The sequence below is a fragment of the Marmota flaviventris genome, chromosome 12, assembly GCF_047511675.1.
Source record: "Marmota flaviventris isolate mMarFla1 chromosome 12, mMarFla1.hap1, whole genome shotgun sequence".
Classification (NCBI taxonomy): domain Eukaryota; kingdom Metazoa; phylum Chordata; class Mammalia; order Rodentia; family Sciuridae; genus Marmota; species Marmota flaviventris.
This window is the reverse complement of record NC_092509.1, coordinates 26,428,896-26,450,122: the sequence shown is the minus strand read 5'-3', so window position 1 is coordinate 26,450,122 and position 21,227 is coordinate 26,428,896. Positions and strand designations below refer to the sequence as shown.

Here is a 21,227-nt window from a genome sequence, read left to right as displayed (position 1 = left end):
AATATTGATAAGTATAAAGGAGAAAAAATTATCAACACCTAAATTAAACTGGAACAATATAATTGTTTTACTTTTGGCATATTTCCTTTCAGTCATTTTCACTGCATATATTTCATCTTTTTATATAGAATTGGGATAGAATTTTAAATATTTTTTTATACAACATGAAACAGTTTTCCCATGTAACCAATGACTTTGAAAATATGCTTTCCAAGGATTGCATATTATTTAATTTCACTAATGTCCCCAAATTGATTTTAATATTTCCCTAAGGTTAGATACTAAGGGCATTTCTAAATTATATTGATAGCACTGAGGTGAAAATTCTTAAACATGAATGTTTATAGTTATGTCTGATTTTCTTCTGAGAGAAGAAAACTATTTTAGTTCTTATCATATATCACCAATTGCTTTGTAAAAGATTTGCAATGGTTGACATTCCCTCACATACAAGAATGCATGCTTGCCTTTCTCTCAAATGCATTATTATTTAATTTTACATTTGCAAATGTGATGAGTGAGAACATATTACTTCACTGTTCTACTTGGTTTCTTTGAATACCAGTGAAGATAAATATCTTCCCCAAGGTATATTGTCTACTTTTGTGGGCAGTTAATGTACCTAAGTCATAAACTAGCAATTTTAAGAATTGAGTTATAACATTTCAACATATATTTCTGCATTTTAATTCTTAAAAAATGCTTTTAAATTGGGGCTTGGGTTGGGGCTCAGTGGTAGAGCGCTTGCCAAACTCGTGTGAGGCACTGGGTTAGATCCTCAGCACCACATAAACATAAATAAACAAAATAAAGGTATTATAAAAATGATTTATTTAAAAAATTCTTTTAAATTATATCCCTCATATCATCATTTACTTTAGTAAAAATGCTTCTGGTGCTGAATTTTAAAGTTTTATATAGCCATAGATTCCAATTATTTTATTTTTTTCATAAAAAGTTTTGCCCACCCTGAATGTAGGTTGATATTTACCTTTGTATTTTGTTGTTTTTTTATTTACTTGCCTATTTATTTATTTACCTATTACTTAATTTATTTATTATTTTGCAGTGCTGGGGATTGAACCTAGCACTTCATACATGCTAGGCAAACACTCTTGACATAGAGCCACATCCCCAGCCCTCTATTCTATTTTGAGACAGGGTCTTGCTCAGTTGCCCAGCCTGTCCTCAAACTTGCCTCAGTCTCTTGGGTAGCTGTCATTACAGGAGTGTGCCCCTATGCCTAGCTTATTTTTAATTTTTACTGATTGATTCATGTATAATTTATTTTAGTGCATGGTATAGAAGGTGAGATTCCCACTTAGTTTTTCTATTTTTATGTCACATAAATAGTTTTACCAGTATTGCTTATTATATGATCCTTTTCTCTGATTCCATGTTATTGAATATGTAATTTCTTATGTTGGTATCTCATTGCTTTAATTATGAAAATTGATAAAGTTTTATAACATCTAATTATCCTAATCCTTACTCTTTATTTTCAAAGGGGATTTAAGTTGAAGTTTAGAATCATATTGTCCATTCAAAAAAGTTCTATTGAGATTTTGACTGGTATTCATACCAAATTTTTTTATTTATTTGAGAAAATTTAACTTTCTTACAGTACTTGTGCTTTGCATTTGGAAGCAAGCACCAACTATGAATTTACTAAAATCTTAATGTTTTCTCTCTTAGGGAAGACACTATTTCCTTCTGATAGTTTCTACATCTGTTGCTACGGATTTAAAGTAATTGAATTAACTTTTTTTGTTTTTACCTTTACCTTAAATTCTTACAGATTTTCAGCTATTTTCCATTTTTTATGTTTTTATTCACCTCTTTTGCAAATGATAACATTTTCATCTTTATCTAATTAGCTTCTTGTTTTAGCTCTATGATCAGACCTCCAGAACATTATTTAATGAATAATAATAATTTTCTTCCTTGTCCATCTCCTATCTAGAGGTTGATTTAAGATAGCTGCCTTTCATCAAATTTTAAAAATTCCTTTGTACTCCTAGTTTCCTAAGCTTTAGGCATAAGGGCTTAATTTCATTAAATACTTGCCCATTGAGTTTTAAAAAATATTACCTGCTAAGGTGATTTTTATCTTACATTATCTCTTATAAACTTAAATGATCTTTTTATTCTTACATAAACCATAACTGGTTGTAAAGTAGGATTCTTTTATTGTGCTCTATCTTTGATTTATATCAAGGGTCATAAGTTGAAACAGGATCTTAACTAGAAATCTCAAGGAATTTGTGACCCTTTTTTGAGGAAAAAGCAAATGATATACCTTTGACTAAGTTTAGAAAACATATTTAAAACAGCTCTGGCCTGGCATAATGGTGAACCTGTAATCCCAGTGGCTCAGGAGGCTGAGGCAGGAGGATTGCAAGTTCAAAGCCAGCTTTAACAATTTAGTGAGGCCCTAAGCAACTCAGTGAGATCCCGTCTTTAAATAAGATTAAAAAAAGGGGAGGGGGCTGGGGATTTGGCTCAGTGGTTTAGCATCCCTGGGTTCAAATCCCCAGTACTACCACCACCACCACCAACAAAAATAACCCTGTTGTCACAGATATTTACATAACTAAGGAGTGTATGCCTGCCTTAGTTTATTATAATATTCACAATGATCATTTACTTTTGGGAAATTCTCCAATTTCAGAAAAGACTTCTGAAGTACTAAGGTTTTAGTGAACTCTGAGAAATGGAAAAAAAAAGTGTTTGAAGAGCTGTTATGAAGTTTTCACTACTGGCTGATGAGATGTTTTTGAATTATCAGCCATTTTGTTGCTTACGTTTTAGAATTGAGAGTCTCTATAGCCCTGCCAATCTTCATTTCTTTCATTAATACCTCGAGACATGTTTCAGGTGGTAGAATCGAATTGAGATGGCGGGACTAAAATACTGCCAAGATGTCTGTCCATGGCTGACCTTCAGAAAAATCTCTTGATGACTTTAGCTTCCTCCCATCAAATACACCATTTACATACGTCTACAACATTCCCTTGACCGTTTTATGAGGCACCCCTTGGAGTGTGCCTTCCTACTCCCTGAAAATCCTCAGGGCAGGTGGCGCTCTTTCCCCTCTTATGTCCTCCTATCAACCCATCATATGGAGAAAGGGATGCCTGGCCCTTGTGGTACTGATCACTAGCATTTATTTCTGATATTCCTCGCAGTAAGACTGGCCACAGAGAGGTGAGGTGGGCACCCAGAGTGACTTGAATGCACTACCGTTCTTCCATAGTCACTGTAGGTATCATCTGAACCCTTTGAATTAGTGAGTTCGGTTTAACTTAAAAAAAAAATCACCAAATAGCCGTCATATGCATATATATATTACAGTATTAAGATACTCAGTCTGATTATATGATGCTCCTTTGTCCTTCTGAGTTAGATTAAAATCTTAATTTCTACTAATTGAGTAGCAATATCTAATTAATTCCACTATTTTAAAAATACTTAAAAAAACCCACTCAGCATATCTTTTTACCTTCAATATGATGCATTTATATTATAGGAAAACCCATAAAATCTATAAATTAAATGACATCAGGAAGATACACTAAGGCAGATAACTCTTTATGAGATTAATTAGACTCACATAAAACTTGATTATGTTCATATTATAAAATATCTTTTCTCAGTATTACAGGGGAAAACTCTATTAGTACTTTTCCCTATCTGATTCTAGCAAATTACATGAATTATTCTGAAAATTTTGCCTTTTTTATAGATTGAAATGCAGAGAACCTACTTTCTATTTTTAAAGATCTACATAGGTAACTCCATTGTCACTGTTTGGTATAAGTAAATGAAAAAAAATGGAAACTAATCAATGATCTTTGGAACTTTGATACGAACAGATAAGAGTGATTTGATTCCCTCTCAAATTCAGTGATGCTTCTATATTCTGTATTTTGATCTCAACACATAATCATTTTGACCAGAGATTCTATATGATTAAGTCCACAAATTTCCTAGGAAAGAAGAAAAAGTATCCAAATTTGGACAGGGTGACACTCATTGGCTGCCCTGGAATAGGAGTGTGGGTCCATTGCCATGGTAATATTTAGACTTTGTAGGTCTTTAGCGACAAGAAGGAACAGGAGAGGGGACTGAGAATGAGAAATTGCCAGCTCTATTTTATGACAATGACAAGGGCCGAGTTTTAAAGATGGCTGTGCTTGTTCCACATGTCCCCAAGGACACTGTTTCTAGCCTGCACCAGATCACCACACACAGTTTCAAAATCACAAAGGAAACTTGTAGAAGATGATTACCAAGCACATATATCAAGACAATGTGTGCTTTGTGATCAATTAAAATGCAAGAATAGTCTATGGTGGGATGTCTTACAAAAGGGCCTTTATTCTCAGTACTTTAAAAAAGGCAGATCTATCAAACTTAAGGATAATACAATGCCATGATGATTTAATTGTCAATTACAAATTACTTAAGTGTACTTTAATGATCTATATAAAGCCTTATTTTTTTTTTTTTTTTACTTCTAATAGCTATTAATGGTTGTTAAAGAAAATGAAACCACTTTACTGAAATGTAATGTAGGGGTCTATTAAGAACAAGTTTTCAAAATGATAAAATATTATCACAAAAATGTGAACTCCTGTACTTTTAATATTCCTGAGTAGGTCAATCTTCATATCCATATTGAAGAATATTTCCTTCAAATTACATGCAATTACAGTTTAAACATCTTCATATATATTATATATAGAATAAATTTTACCTAATTCTCAGTCAAAATGCTTCTTCAGAAGTTGGAAAGAGAATGAGGGCAATTTAAAATTACATTTTCTCAAAAAGTCTTAGAAGATTTAAAATACTAGTCATTAGAATAAACTTTAGTGACCACACTCACCCCTATTTGTCTTCATCTTTGCCCTGATCCCTGTTTGCTTTTAAAAATTATTAAAAGAGTGAATTAGAGAAGCATTTTGTTCTGTCTATAAGGGCAAGCATTTAATCCATTCAAGGTACAGATATGTCTCATTTAGCAGATGTATTTTCAAAGAGAGGCGCAATTCATATTTATGTGTTAAAATACTATTTAAAATATACTAGAGGGTCTTACCAAAGAAAAAATATCTGAAGAGTGAATCCCTTTAAAAGAAATGAGTCATTTTGAAATAATTTTCTTTTTTTTTTTTTTTTTTGTGTGTGTGGTGGTGGGGATTGAACCCAGGGCCTTGTGCATGCGAGGCAAACACTCTACCAACTGAGCTACATCCCCAACCCCATTTTGTAATCAAACCATTTTTCCTAGTGTACCTGTTTGCAAATCTGACTTTTCTATATGGAGTTTCTTTAAGGGAGGCACACCTGTCCTACTTTGAAGATGACTGAATATACATACTGAGGTCATCCTCAAAGTGTACCTTTACGTATGCTCTAGGATACCCATTAGACAAAGAGCTATTAGTAATATGAAATTAAATATCATTAGAGTCAGAATCAAACAGTATCAGGCTGTGTCTACATAACCTAAAGTAATTTAGAGACTTTGCAATTATCCATCTAGCTGGTAACTCTAGACAGTTAAATAAGCCAAACAGTCAAAGCAAAATAGCTATTTTAGATTGGTAATTATTCTTTTTTGGCTACCTGCATTGATCATATTAAACAGCTATCAAATTGCATCTGCTGATTGAAATGTAAAGCGGAAAGAAGGTAGATTTTAAAGCAAAGTAGGGCTTGGAGTCCAACTCCGAGTCAATAAATATCTGTGTCCTCAGCAAGTTTTCTCACCTGAGCTTATTTTTTCATCTGTGAAATGGGAATAATGCAGCCCTTATCTGAATGTTGCAAAGATAAAAGAAATCAACAGATGTCAAGAATCTGGTATATAATAGATACTTAATAAAAGTTAGTTTTTATTCCTTACCATGGTCTTTTCAACTCCAAGGTCTTTAATAATTGGCAAATTCATATTTTTGAATCTTCCATTCTCAACTTAATAGTTCAGTAATTGAACTCATAAGTTATGTGCAAATTGAAATGCTGGCTCGTAAATCCTTGAGGGAAAGAATCAAAACCTATGTTAAAAATAGACAAAGACTCCAAAAACATATAATGGAGAAAAGATAGCCTCTTCAACAAATGGTGCTGGGAAAACTGGAAATCCATATGCAGCAAAATGAAATTAAGACTCTATCTCTCACCATGCACAAAACTCAACTCAAAGTGGATCAAGGACCCAGAAATTAAAGTAGAGACCCTGTGCCTAATAGAAGAAAAAGGTAGGCCCAAATCTTCATCATTAGGCCCCAACTTCCTTAATAAGACTCTTATTAAGTGTAAGAAATAAAAAAAAATCAAGAATCAATAAATGGGATGGATTCAAACTAAAAAGCAAAAGAAACAATCAGTGAGGTGAATAGAGAGCTTACAGAATGGGACCAAATTTTTACCACACGCACATCAGAGAGAGCACTAATCTCTAGGATATATAAAAAACTCAAAAATCTTAACACCAAAACAACAAAGAACCCAATCAATAAATGGGTCAAGGAACTGAACAGACACTTCTGAGAAGATGATATATAATCAATCAACAAAAATGTATAAAAAATGTTCAAAAATCTATAGCAATTAGAGAAATGCAAATCAAAACTACTTTAAGGTTTCATCTCACTCCAGTCAGAATGGCAGCTATTAAGGATACAAACAACAATAAATGTTGGCGAGGATGTGGGGAAAAGGGTACACTCATACATTGCTGGTGGGACTGCAAATTGGTGCAACCAATCTGGGAAGAAGTTGGAAGATTCCTTGGAAAACTTGGAATGGAACCACCATTTGACCCAGCTATCCCATTCTTCCGTCTATACCCAAAGGACTTAAAAACAGCATACTACAGTGGCACAGCCACATCGATGTTTATAGCAGTACAATTTACAATAGCTAAATTGTGGAACCAACCTAGATGCCCTTCAGTAGATGAATGGATAAAGAAACTGTGGTATCCATATACAATGGAATATTACTCTGCATTAAAAGATAATAAAATCATGCCATTTGCAGGTAAATGGATGGTGTTGGAGAATATTATGCTAAGTGAAGTAGGCCAATCCTAAAAAACCAAATGCCAAAGGTTTTCTCTAATATGTGGATGCTGATCCATAATGGGGATCAGGGAGTATGGGAGGAACAGAGGAACTTTAGACAGGGCAAAGGGGATGGAGGGAAAGGGAGAGGGAATGGGGGTAGTAAAGAGTGGAATGAGATGGTCATCATTATCCTAAGTATATGTATGAAGATATGAATGGTGTGACTCTACTTTTTGTACAACCAGAGAGATGAAAAATTGTGCTCTATATGTGTACTATGAATTAAAATGCATTTGGCTGTCATGTATAACAAATTAGAATAAATAAATAAATTAAAAAAATAGATGTGTCTTTTGTAGCACCTCTGAACATTGCTGCATTGGGGATACTTTAGCACATTAGCCTTTGGGGACACTTCATATCCAAACCGTAACAGTACCCATGTCTACATGATGCCCAGATGATGCTTGCTAACTCTATTTCCCTAGAGAGGAGGAAACTCCAAAGGCAGCATTGAATTACCAGTACTGTGGGAATGTCCTGGTATCATCCTGGCAGCCAGGAGCTGAGGAGATTTTCTCCTCTGCCATGGAACCAGCTGACCATGGACTGAAACCCCCAAAACCATAATCCAAAATAATCTTTTCTTCCCTTAAGTTGTTTATGTCATGTATTTTTACCACAGAAATACAACCACGGCAATCAACATATGATTTTCCTAAGTTGGTTTTGAATGTAGAAGTAGTTGTTGTTAGAAAGGTAGAAAGTACTGTTCAAGTGGTTTTTTTTTTTTTTTTTTTTTTTTTTTTTGTACTGGGGACTGGACTCAGGGGCACTTGACCACTGAGCCACATCCCCAGCCCTATTTTGTATTTTATTTAGAGACAGGGTCTCACTGTGTTGCTTAGTACCTCGCTGTTGCTGAGGCTGGCTTTGCACTCACCATCCCCCTGTCTCAGCCCCCCTAGCCGCTGGGATTATAGGCGTGTGCCCCTGTGCCTGGCTGTTCAAGGGTTTTACAAGGGTGGAAAGAGAAGTGGGGGGAGGGAGGAAGAGAAAAAGAGAGAGAAATGGGGGAGACAAAGTGTGAGCTATCAGAAAAGTATTGCATTTGGTGGGAAGAGTGAGTGCAGGATTCCTGGGGGCCTGTGTGGTTGATGTCTTTTAGTTGAATTATGAGTGTGGATCTCATCTTGTATTCCTTATCATATTTTATGTTGCCTCTACAAGCACTGTCAACATTCTCTCTAAAAACAAGTCTTGGATTTTCTTAAACATGATAACAGAAAAGAATCTCTTTCTATCAAAAAGGGAGGGAAGAAAGAGTTACATTCAACCATCTTTGCAGGGAGTTCCCTGTCTTGTTATCATCATTGATGTTCCATTTCCCCCATTTCAGATATTTTAACAAATTTGTTCTGATTTAGTTCTGTTATCATGGGTCTCATCAGCTCTGATAGGCTCTTCAGTTGAAGAACTTTGTAAATCATACAGTTATAATCCCATGTGATTTTGTTTAATTATTATCATTGATGATTACTGAAGGAATTTCCCTTCCATCCTTCCATCCTGGATTCATAATCTGAGGTTTGCTGATCTGAGTCTCTTTTGCCCTCATCTTAACAGCACATCTGGTAGAACATGCCTGATGCCAAAGCAGCTGAAATGATTCCACTCACTGTGTAAAAATGGTGGTGCCGGAGGAACCCCAAATACACTCACCTCCCTTTTCTTGCTCTCAGGCTGCCCTGTGTCGATCACTGTCTTTCTTGGAAAATGATAAGCAAACCTGGGGCTAGAGAATACAGGAAGGGATTCCAAGGGCAGAGAACTGGCTCTGGAATGGGAGGTTTCGGAAAGGGATCCGGGGTTTTGGAAATAAGAAGCGTGAAAACCTGAAAATGGGCTATGAGGTAAATCCAGAACTGAGTCTTGCCAAGGAGTCAGAACTGTCCAGATGCTTATTTTTAACAATGTGAGCAACATGTTTACATAAAGTTCTCCTTAGCTCATGGATATTTTTGTTAGTGTTCCTCCTACTCATCAGTAATACTGATATTGTCGGGACACTGGGCTTTTAAAACTCACCTTATTTCATAACTCTTTCTGTCGTCTCTCCATATTCAGTTTTGAAACTTAGGGCAATAACCTTATAACATAAGTAACCAGTAACTAAGGAGTTTTGCTAATCCACTATCCCCCTTCCCAGGAAAATGCTAGCTAGGGCTATGGTATTCCATTCATAAGCTACCATAATATTCCAAATTGTTTTTAGTGCATTCTTGGTGTGTGTGGAACAACTTTTGAGTTGTAATTCAGCCAATTATTCCAGATGCTGGTCATTTATTGTGTCCAATCTCCTAACCCCTTTACGACTTGAAAGTACACAAAAACCCTCTGGCATCTGAGTGCTATAAGGAATGCTGTAGTTCTTGCTGTCAATCAACGTCAGTCAACTTGCTACCAATCAAGGTCATCAGCACAAACATAGATATAGGCAAAAACTTTTGTTCGCTTACTTTAAAAAAAAATTTGATTTTTAGTTGTAGGTGGACACAATCACCATTATTTTATTTTTATGTGGTACTGAGGATCAAACCCAGTGCCTCACACGTGCTTGGCGAGTATTCTACTGCTGAGCCACAACCCCAGCCCTTATTAGCTTATTTCTAAACATAGCTTTTGAAAAAGAAGTAAATCATGTTTAATCAACATTTGATTGTTCCAGCCCTCAAGACTTCCATTGTTAGAATTGCATACAGGAAACGAAATGGCTACACTATGACAGAGATAGCTTTTACATCTTTTAGTCTGTTGGGCTAAAACTGGATGTTCATTATCTGAACAACTGAAGGATGGCATAAAATCAGTATTTTGAGAGCAGTTGCTGGGTTTGGATTTTTGAATTACATAATTTTAATGGGTCAAGTTCAGTGATTTCATAGAAACTTTTTAATCCATCTATTATCAACATCAAAAAATAATTACCAATACTGCCTACCTTTCTCTGAAGAAAAAAAAAGCCCCAAATCCTTCTATCTTCCTTAGTACATTAACATCTATAATTGCAAAATAACAGCTATCATTTATTGAGCACTTACTGCACATGGTTTTACCTTTTTGTAGATATGCCACTTCTTCCTATCAACAGTCCTAAGAGATGGAGACTACCCATATCCCCATTTGACAAAGTGACAAAGGAAGAATCCAGCCCTGAATTTCTACATATGGTGCTCAAGGCCACACAGCTATGAAGCTGTGGAATCACAAGGTGGGTCCAACCCAGTTCCAGGGCATGTGACAGAGAACTGCTAAAAGCAATCAAGTATATCCAAACAAGTCCAGTAAAGAAAATGAACAAAAACTCCAGTTTTCTTTTTAAAAAATTGCAGAGTTTCCCCCCATAATTTAGGAGCAGATGACATTCAGAAAAATGCTTTCTTTCCCTTTCCGTGTTTCAGAATATCTAAATTGACTCATTCCTAATCTTTAAAATTTGTACATTTCACACCAGGAAAGACAGTCTAAGAAGGGAACATTTTATTCCCAACTGACATTCTGGGTTTAAATATCCTTTGCAACAGTTTTGTTTTGAAAGATCTCAGTGGTTGCATATGAACCTGCCAGATGTCAACAATGTGTCTGCCATCTACAATATCCCCCAAAGACTAAAATTACTTCTTACTGATACAGTATTTGGAAATAACGTGCAAATACCATTGGACCTGCAGTATTACTAAGTGTCTATGTAAACGCCTCTGAAATAACAGATGTTCTGGGTTCTTGTTGTTCCCTTTGAATAACAAAAATTACTTTGGGGGTGGAAACTAGTATTCCTTTCACTTTTCCATAACAGTTTCAGGAAAAGTCATAGCTTCTCATCCTCAGATCAGCTTCAGGTTCCAGAATCCACCTGTGGCTACTGGCAGGTTTCTGCAGGTGTTTGCCTGTGGAAGCTGTCAAGAATTGGTCTAAATCAGGGCAGAGCAACTGACAGAAGGATATTAACTGGCAGAAACTGTTTTAGGTGTCAGAATTTCTTTCTGGGACACAGATATATAGGTGGAATCTGCACTCAAAAATAAATCAGTGATGAGGACAGCAGAAAAGGCAGAAACTGAGCTATTCAGGCAGAAGAACGGTTACCTGCAAAATTCACAGTGATTGATGAAAAATGACACATGACAGGGGCCAAGAGAGAGACCCAATTTGCAAATGAGTGGCATTTCCAGTTACTTCAAGGGAAGGGGGGGGTGAATTTTAGCAAGTCAGATCCTAAAAGGTGAGGGGAAATACATTAAATACGAATAAATAGGAAACTGTGGTTTGAATTGCAAGATTAGTCAGATGATTATCAATATATCATGTTTATAAGCATTTTGCAATTTCTAAAGCCCTTTCTAGGGCTGTTAAGTGATTTAACTGATTCAGATCCTCAGACTCAGGAGTAGAACCTAAGTCTTGAATTCAGAAAAGGGAAGAGAAAAAAGGAAGCAAAATTAAGGGATTTTAAGGTCTCCCCCCTGAAGCTAGTGGCATGGAAAAGGAGGAGGAAAACTGGTTTAATGTAAAAAGAATAAGAATCACCAAGTCTGATGTGAGATGAGGCATGCGAAGTTCATGTTAATTTCATATGCAGGCACACACTGTCTATGGCAGAGCCTTGTGGCTCTGGGAAGAAGCATCTGATTGCAGTGAAAAATAAAAACAAAACAAAATAACAACAAAAACCCCATATTCTAGACTTGGCTCAGAGAGTTACCAACTGTGCAAGTTCGGCAATGTCATTTAGCATATCCAAGCCCACGTTTCCTAATCTGCAAAACAGGAGTAATAGAATCTGCCTTCCTCTATATATGCAAATTGATTCGTGGTATTGCTTGGCACTTAGGAGCCAAGCTTAAAATGATAATCAGATTCTTCTTAACCAATCACCTACAAATGTCTCTCAATATTGCAAATTCAAGTTCTAAGATCTCCATGAATTGATGTTGTTCCCACCATACCAAGTAAAGAAAATTGAAATTGAGTGATCAGTCTGTGAACCTGACATTAGAAATTAGGTCTTTGAACTTCCCATCCCCAGATCTTTCCACTGGGGAAAATAAATCATTTAAATATTGCATCCCAAGTCACACAGCTGAAAAGAAACCAGATCTAACTCTAATACTTGTGTTCTTCCTGCTTCACTTATGAAAACTAAAAATTGGTAGCAATTGTTTCATCCTCTTTCTACTGTGGATTACAAGCAACAACCACTCATTTACAGGTAAATATTAAAATGGTATTTTGCCAACGTGGGAAGATAAATTTGCATCAGAACACTGTGAAATCAGCCCGTGCTTTGCCTTTATGGGAAAACCAGAAGTTCACCTCTATTTGTGAAATGAAAATTAATTTCGGTCTTGGTTCGTGAGAATTTGATAGGGCACTGCCCAATGTGTCTTTGAGATCGTATACTCAAATTTTATTACCAGAGTTGATGGGCGGCGCTGAGGAAAATTGCAATATAGTGAGCATCTCTTTTCCTTTCACTGATAGTAAATTGCTGTACATAATCACATAGCCAGAGGGGATAGCTTAGTGAACTAAGCTTCAGGTTTGCCAGCCTAGGCTGCTTAAAACCTCAAGTTCTAATCCCAGGAGAGTCTGTATGACTCTTCATCTCCTTGAGTTTGATCAATTATATTTCATAGATTTTTTTTATTATGTAAGAGACTCAAATAAAGCTTTATAACCCAAATCCAGTCTATCTTAGGAAGATTCTAAATACCTTGTACTTTTTATTTATCTAAGTATTGAATTTTAGGCTTACGGTTTCTAATACCTTCACCACAGTTAGGGAGGAAATGATGTGAAAACTTATAATTAAGACGAGAGTATTTTGGTGGAATCACACACTGTATTATTTATATATGGGATCTACCAGTCCTGATGAAGGAATGGGTCCATGGAACAAAGATGAATCCAACATAATAAATGACATTAGCCACCATTTATTGAATGACCACCATGTGCTGGGCACTCATCATGAATTATTTATTCAATCCTCAGAGCTCCCTTTCAGATAGATATTTTTATATTCCATTTACAGAGAATTCTAAATGCCCTCTTCAAAGTCATGTGAGCAGAGTAGCAGAGCTGGGATTCAAACACAGGTGTGTCTGCCCCCAAGGTCCCTGATGTTCCACTTATCTCTGCTGCCCTGAAATTCATGTATGTATAATTGGGAAATAGAAATGACATGTGGAGAAGGGAGCCCATGTGGAGTTGTAGAGTGAAAAACCCAAACCAGGAAGGCAGAAGGACCCTGGGACTCAAGGATAAAACCTGGGTCCCAGTGTCATGCTGTTGTATTATGCTGTCTTTGGTGATTGATCTTCCCACTTATGTCAGGGCTGAGCCACATGGTGAGTAGGCAGGCACTCAGGCGTGGTCTCCAGAAGAACGCAGCCTGGGTGGGTGTGAGGTGTGATACCCTTTTAAAATGTCTTCAAAATGTCACAGGCAAAGTTCTTATACTTGGTAGAGTCTTCACTCTTTGAGATGTCATGGGGAGCTGGGGACCTAGAAGTTATATCCCTCTCTGGGAGTGAGCTCTGTTGTGTCCTGATTGGTTCAATCATCTTTCTAGGTTTTGATATTCTCTGCCATTAAAGAAACTTTCCTTCCTTAATTCACTTTTTTTACTCAGCAAGTGACCATCCCCTTATGATACTCTTATAGTGCTAATGATATTGGGAGTGAAGTCACAGGTGAAATCAATAGGATCCTGAATTTTCTGGTGAGGGTGACACAAGATTCATGTTTGGGGAAGAAGAAACATATAAAAAATGAGCACAGAGATGGAAATGATCTTATCAACTTGAGACATATTGAGTTTAGAGTACCAGAGAAGCATCCAGGTAAAGAAAGTTTCTGGGAGGATCCAGGTGGACATGTGGAGTAAAAATCTGGATGTGTCAGTCTGAAGAATGGGGAAAGGTGAGGACTGGAGACCTATACTGCAAATCATCAATATAAGGGAGATAGTTGAGACCATGAGCAGAAATGAGCTCACCCAAGGAGAGATGTATAGGAAGAAGAGAAGTGGATCAAAGCAGAATGCTGGGAAATTAAACAAACATGAAATAAACACACAAAAACAAAAAGAGAAGAATTAGAAGAGCAGACACAGAGATCAGAGAACTAGGGGAACCAGCAAGGGATTGTAATGGGGAAACCAACATTGAAGACCAGAATTTCCTAAAACATATTCTTAATTTTATGATGAGTTTTATAGGTTAAAGTAAAAGCAGGTTTACTAATTTGCATTGTGAATCTTTAAACAGGACCACAATAGGTAGAGCTTTCTAAAATAGTTCACTTTCACATAAAAGTATTTGTGTCCCTTGAAACTAGTGTCCCTTGAAGCCTGCTTTGGAAAATCCTAGGTACTGAGTTTTGCTAAATAAGAAATGGTGATATCATTTCTGTATAATAAGGACTCACTAAAAGCAAAATTTTAACTTTTTCTAAATCATTGATTACCTTTATCAAAGCAGTTTTGGGGGAGTAATAAAGATAGAGAAGCAAGGGATTGATGTTTGATTTGTGGTAAATGTATATGAAAGCATCAAGTTATACATTTAGATACATGTAATTTTTACTTGTCAATTATACCTCAATAAAGATGGGAAAAAGCCAGGCTGTATAATCAGTGCTTGCTGATCATTCTTTTAAGAAACTTGGGTTTGAAAGGAAAGACACACAGGAGAGGAATTAGGGAGGACATCATATCAGTAGGACATTCCAGGATGAGAGAGTTTTGTGCAAACATATATACTGGACAGAAAAAGTCAGAGGGAGAGAAAGAAAACCAAGAATATGTAGGGTGATGGAGTGAGGTAGAAAGGTCAGTCCTGGACAAAAGTTCTGAAGATATGGAGAGAAACCACTGGTTTGAGATGGAGCATGGGACATGCTTGTATCAAAATAAAGTAGCCATCTGTGAGAACACAGGGGAGAAGCTTGATATTGGTTGGGAGGGACTGTCAAGGCACCTTCCAAGAGGTGGCCTTGGACTTGGGAGGAGTAAGCAGAGAAGCAGAGGGGAGAGAGATGCAGAAAATGAAGCCACTCCAAAGGACAGGAGCCAGAAGAAAGTGTCACAATCCTGACAATCAGAGTGTGTCCAAGGAAGGATATTTGGTATCAGAACGCTGGTACTTTTCATTTCTAGCTAATTTTTTATTCAAAGTCATCGGTTCCTTGGGGTGGGATGAATAATTGACAATAGAGTCCAATTTTGGGTTTCTGTTTTGGCAATTTTGAAATTAGTTGACTCCCACTACCTGAAGTTACATGAAGTTTTTGATTAAAAAGAGTTAAGACACGCGAAATTCATTTTAGGTGAAGTGAAAGGTATAAGTAGTTTAAGATAAGACAGAACAAACCAATCTTATGAATAAAATAACAATTACATGTTGTTCATTTTGCAAATATGGGATGAAAAGTTGAGTCAAGGATTTATCTAAGACCACAATCTGCAAAGAAAAGTGTGAAATAGATCTGAATGAGATAATGTTTTATACCTTGTTGGAATGATAGATGAAAAAATGGAAGTGGTTATTGTTGATTCCTATTTACCACTTAAAAATATAAATAATCAGCAATTTTGTCATATTCTTAAAACAATTACTTTAAGAGTTTTGCACATCGTGCCATTCAAAGCAAGACCTCACTAGGTCTTGTTTTTGGAGGAAGTATGAATACAGGGATTTGGATGCATTCAGAAGACATTTCTGCAAAATGTTTTTGTTCCAAGCAGACTGCAGAAACACCAGCTTTCCAGATGCTTTCTTCTTTAACATTGTATTTTAATCCTTTAGCCAGTCATATTAAAAGCAAATAAGAGAAATGGAAATTGTTCAGTTCTGAAGGTGTTGCTGCTGTCTTAATTAGAAGCCAGCCCCACCCTGTAGCTGGATGAGATGTTGCAGGGAGAATAAGCCATTCCCCATCTCAAACAAGTATTTAAATGGTAATAACCAGGCAGTAAATTGGCGACCTGTGACACCAGCACCAGCCAATGTCCTGCAGCAGGACCTTTATATATACATATCTTTAATTGCCACAAATAAAAAGATAAGCCACTTAATTTAGGTGGGGAAAGCTTAAAAGAAATAGACCCAAATATGATACATTTCTTAAGATGTATAATTAAAAAAATTTTTTAGTTATACATTGACACAATGTCTTTATTTTGTTTGTTTATTTTTATGTGGTGCGGAGGATCAAACCCAGTGCCTCACATGTGCCGGGCAAGCACTCTGCCACTAAGCCACAACCCTAGCCCTCAGATGTATAATTTTAGGGAATGCTCCTTTATTTAGCATGTATTTGGAGTCAAAGAACTAAAAGACCAATTATTTCTTTTATTTGGTGGGGATGGGTGGGTGTGGGGGTATGGGATTGAACTCAGGCACATTGAACCACTGAGCCACATCCCCAGCCCTATCTTGTATTTTATTTAGAGACAGGGTCTCACTGAGTTGCTTAGCACCTTATGCTGAGGCTGACTTTGAACTCAGGATCCTACTGCCTCAGCTTCCCTAGGCGCTGGGATTAAAGCAAATGCCACCAACTGCCCCCCCCCTCCATTATTTCTTTATGTGAAGTGAATAAGTGAATGAGAGAGAGAGAGAGAGAGAGAGAGAGAGAGAGAGAGAGAGAGAGATATTGCATGTAGCCTTTGGGCAGCAAAACAGTAGTGTTTGAAGTTTGTTTATTATTATTATATAAACTGAGGAGATAGACTGATTGACAGACAATCGATTGTTCTAAGGGCCAAGTTTCCATTTTACATGAGAGAAATCTGCCTTCTACAAATACAGGAATCCCTCCTAGGGGCATTTCCTGAAGACTCCTCACCATTGCTATCTCCCCTATTGCTCATCTCTAGCCCAGACTTGAAGCTGTCCCTGAATACCCTTGTCAGAATCATCATCTCAATCACAGTCTTAGCTTTTCTCCCCAACAGAAAAACTCAGGTCTTTGTTACTCTCATTTGCATATCATTAGAACTAGTTCATGCATTTTAATTTTGAACAAGAAAAAAAAGGGTTTTATTCTTAGAGTCATTCTTAGTATAAACTCTAGTCTTTAGAAGTTTATCTTCTTAACCAACATGAAGAACAACTTCATCAGTAACCATAAAAGGTTTGACCTTTAATCTATATATTCTTCCCAAGAAAAAAAATATGAAACCAGTTGCAGTGGTGCATGACTATCATACCAGCTACTTGGGAGGCTGAGGCAGAAGAATCTCAAGTTCAAGGCTGACCTTGAAATCTTCCTTTCTCAGCAACTTAGTGAGAGCCTGATTTAAAAAAAAAAAAAAAAAGCAAACAAACAAAAACAAAACAAAACAAAAACAATAACAAAAAGGGCTGAGAATGTAGTTTCAGTGCTAAAGTACCCCAGTGTTCAATCCACAATACCAAAACTAAAAAAAAAAATAATAGAAAATAATAATATTAAACATTAAGCAAATGGTTCCTCCCCTGATAACTGAATTTTTATCACTTTGTAAGTTAAATCCATTAATATGTTCTTATCTTTGTTACAGATTATTTTAAGCCTAGAAGAACTCAGAATGCAAAGCAATACAATTGAATTAGAATACAGCACCCATTCACCATCTCAGCCAACCTTTGCATTATTTGGGTTTTTAAAGTTATCTAATAGAGAGAGAAGATGGGAGGGGAGGGGAGGGGAGGGGAGATAGTAGAGGATAGGAAAGGTAGCAGAATACAACAGTTACTAATAGGGCATTATGTAAAAATGTAGATGTGTAACCGACGTGATTCTGCAATCTGTATTTGGGGTAAAATTGGGAGTTCAAAACCCACCTGAATCAAATGTACGAAATATGATATGTCAATAGCTTTGTAATGTTTTGAACAACCAATAAAAAAAAATAAAGTTATCTAAAAGAAATCCTTTTCTGTGCTCTATACCAATCGTATAAAATATACAAATACCTATTAGGTTTTGGAAATAATAATTCCTCATTTCTTTTTTTAAAAAATTTTTTTTAGTTGAATGTGGACACAACACCTTTATTTTATCTATTTATTATTATGTGGTGCTGAAGATCAAACCCAGTGCCTCACATGTGTAAGGCAACTGTTCTATCACTGAGTCGAGAGCCCAGCCCTAATTTCTTCATTTTGACATAAGAATAAACAAAAAGCAAATTATTTACATGGTTTAAAATCAGCATGATATAGGCATATTCAACTTTTATAATATCCCTAGGTGGCAGCTGGTATTCTAAACATCATCATGCATTCCACTCAGTGGAATGGAATGCAGATTATTTTATATATAAAAAATTAGGGGCTCCAAAGTTAAAAGCCATGGATATATTTCTGGGGGTCAAAATAATGAGTATTTTGGAAATCTAAGGGAAAAAATGAAATAAACAAAAGATATGCCATCAACTTCTGACGATTTAGCAGCTATGATTAAGTTAGGAAATTTTTTTCCCAGCCTGCCCCTCTTCCTCTGGCTGCCAGTGTCCTGCCATTTTGTTGCCCTTTCAGTAAGCCCCAAGGAAAAAGAGAGGACAAGACAGCCTTAAAACCACCTGGAGGGGACATATCATTGAAACTGCAAAGCACAATTTTTAGATCATGGGTAGATTAGAATGGATTTTAATTTGGTTCTCTACTTTCTAAGGAGTACTGAAGATAGTGAATCAGATTTTCAAAAAACTTGAATAACCAGTGTTACACTGGCCACACCACAAAGTACAACTGTTACCTCCACATTTATCCCAAGACACTTTGGCTATTGGTCTATGTGGAAGACATGTCCCTCACAGCAGTCGAGCCATGGGTATAATTGATTGATGGTCCCAGACTCTGGCTCTGAAATCCACGAGTTCATTTGCATCATGGTAAGCTTCTCACTGGCTGCTCACAGCCATCGATTGAGTGTGGCTGGGATCCTCCACAGGCTCTTTCCCAGGAGATACCAAGCCACTCATAGTCACATTCTGCTCAAGGACTCCTCATTGGCATTGCTCAGCCCTCCTTAGACTGCTCTGTGATCTAGGATACTTCTGCCCACCTTCCTTCCCTGGGGTCAGGAGTGCATGGCAGCCTGGCCACTTTCTTTGCCTTTTCTGGTCCCGGCCCCATTTCCTCTCACAGGCACTGCCCCTAGCATGCCAACTTCCTTCCTGGTGCCTGCTTCTCCAAGTGTAGTGCTTCTCAACATCAGGTGTAGTAAAGCATGAATTAGTAATCAATGAAATCCATTCCTGGCCTGCACTGTGTATTGGTACTCAGGAATTTTCCATTTCATAAATAACCAATTTGGAATAACTGTCCTGGTTCATACCAGATGATACCAGGTGGTGGCTGTGGGAATGTTGCTCTTCCTGATTTGCCAGTAATGATGCCTTTCTTCTACTCCTTTTCTATACTCCCAAATGAGAGAGAACATGTTGTCCACTGGAACTCCAGGACTAGCTCTGGATGATTCCTGCAGTGACACAGGGCTACAGGACTGAGGGCAACTCAGTGACTTAATGAAGTTATTCTGGTCCTATCTCTGGTTTCCAGGTTCTGTTCTTGGTCCATTTCCCCAGTTCTCTATCTTCAGTCTTTTCTTGTTCAATATAGAACACCTGCTCAGCTCTCCAGGGCTTGGTGTTTTCCCCTAAAAGAAAGATGATTGGTTGTCCCAAACCCCATCTAGTCATTTGTAAGTCCTTTGTAAATCTGAGTAATAAAAGTGAAGTGGAAGGGTTTGGGGCATGATGGGAGCTTATAGGATAAGGTGGGTGAGGAAACAAAACTAAGTGCTGATGGCTAATAGATCTAAGCAGACCTGACATAAAGACATTGTCAGTGTTTTATGCCACATAGCATGCAGCATGTCCTGACCTCTTCTGCCCTGCTTTGCTAGGCTCATTGATGCAGCCATGAGAGAAAACAGCATCAGAATCTCTCCCACCACTTTCTGGCTAACAAAGGGAGAAGGGCAAAGGGGACCTGTGAGTTGCTTTCTGGTCCAAAACAGACTTGTAACCTCTCCCTCCCTACTCATCTATTTTACTTGGTGGTGGTAGAGAACTGTAAATCTTAAGGTTTTCCCCCTAGGAACATAGTCGTAAGACCCATAGTACTAGTAGAACTCTCTCCCAGTGAATTCTGGGTAGGGAGACATTTGTTCCCATTGCTTATCATGATTTATTCCGTGGCAAAACACTTTTCTTGTTTGGAATTTCCAAACAGGAGATTCCAAATAAACTGTGCAATATGATCCATTCATAAGTTGGGTAATAGCTGTGCTAATGATGTGGGATACAGCCTCATTTAGAAAATTATTATTATTATTGTCATCAATCAGTTAGAGTTATTCACTCATAGCCTGATATATTTGGAGCTCAGCTTGATTTCTTTTAGGTCTGTTAACTTGTGGGTTTAGCATTAGGTTCCTTGACTCTATTTGTTTCTCTGAATAATGTCTTGTGGTCCCAAATCCCAATTTAGAATGGGTAGAGGTCTTAAGTGTTATCAAATAAAATTTGGAGGAGACTTTAAAGAGGAATCTAATGCAAAGTTTCTCCAAGTGTGGTCAGAACCAGCAATTTAAAAATTACCTGGGAACTCAGAAATGCAAATTACCAGCTTTACCCATGCCTACTACTTCAAAAATTCTGGAGGTGGGTCCTAGTATTGTGTTTTAATAAGGTTTCTAAGGGTTACTGTGTTTAAACTTGGGACCCAAGTATCTACTAACTTTAGGCCAAGAATTACAGCAATCATGGATCAACTAAAGCTGTCTTAGTGTCTTATACATGAGATTCCCTGTAGCGAGTACAAAAATAGGTTCAAGAATGTCTTTTGAGAGTTTTTCATCAAGTTGGCAAAACTCACAGCCATGGGATTAACAGGAAACTGGTAGGACAATAATTAATTAAATTAGCACAAATCAAATGGTGCCACAGAACATTCAAGAGAGGGGACTAGATTCATTGAATTATATCTATTTGGATATGATTCAACATTTACCTTACACATATATAATAAATACTGACGGAAAGGCAAGATGTTCTTCTGGTCAATGAGAAAGAAGAGGGTGAAATCTTTT

At 37.0% G+C, this 21,227-nt stretch overlaps 1 protein-coding gene and 1 non-coding gene across 7 annotated transcripts in view; both read right to left on the bottom strand.

Annotated features, from left to right (window-relative positions):
* Celf2 (CUGBP Elav-like family member 2) overlaps positions 1–21,227 on the bottom strand; it is a 496,258-nt gene that overhangs the window by 319,197 nt on the left and 155,834 nt on the right. The gene's annotated exons all lie outside the window — the stretch shown is intronic.
* On the bottom strand, positions 5,190–5,263 carry Trnaa-cgc (transfer RNA alanine (anticodon CGC)). Its single transcript has one exon. It is a non-coding gene; the product is annotated as a tRNA-Ala (tRNA).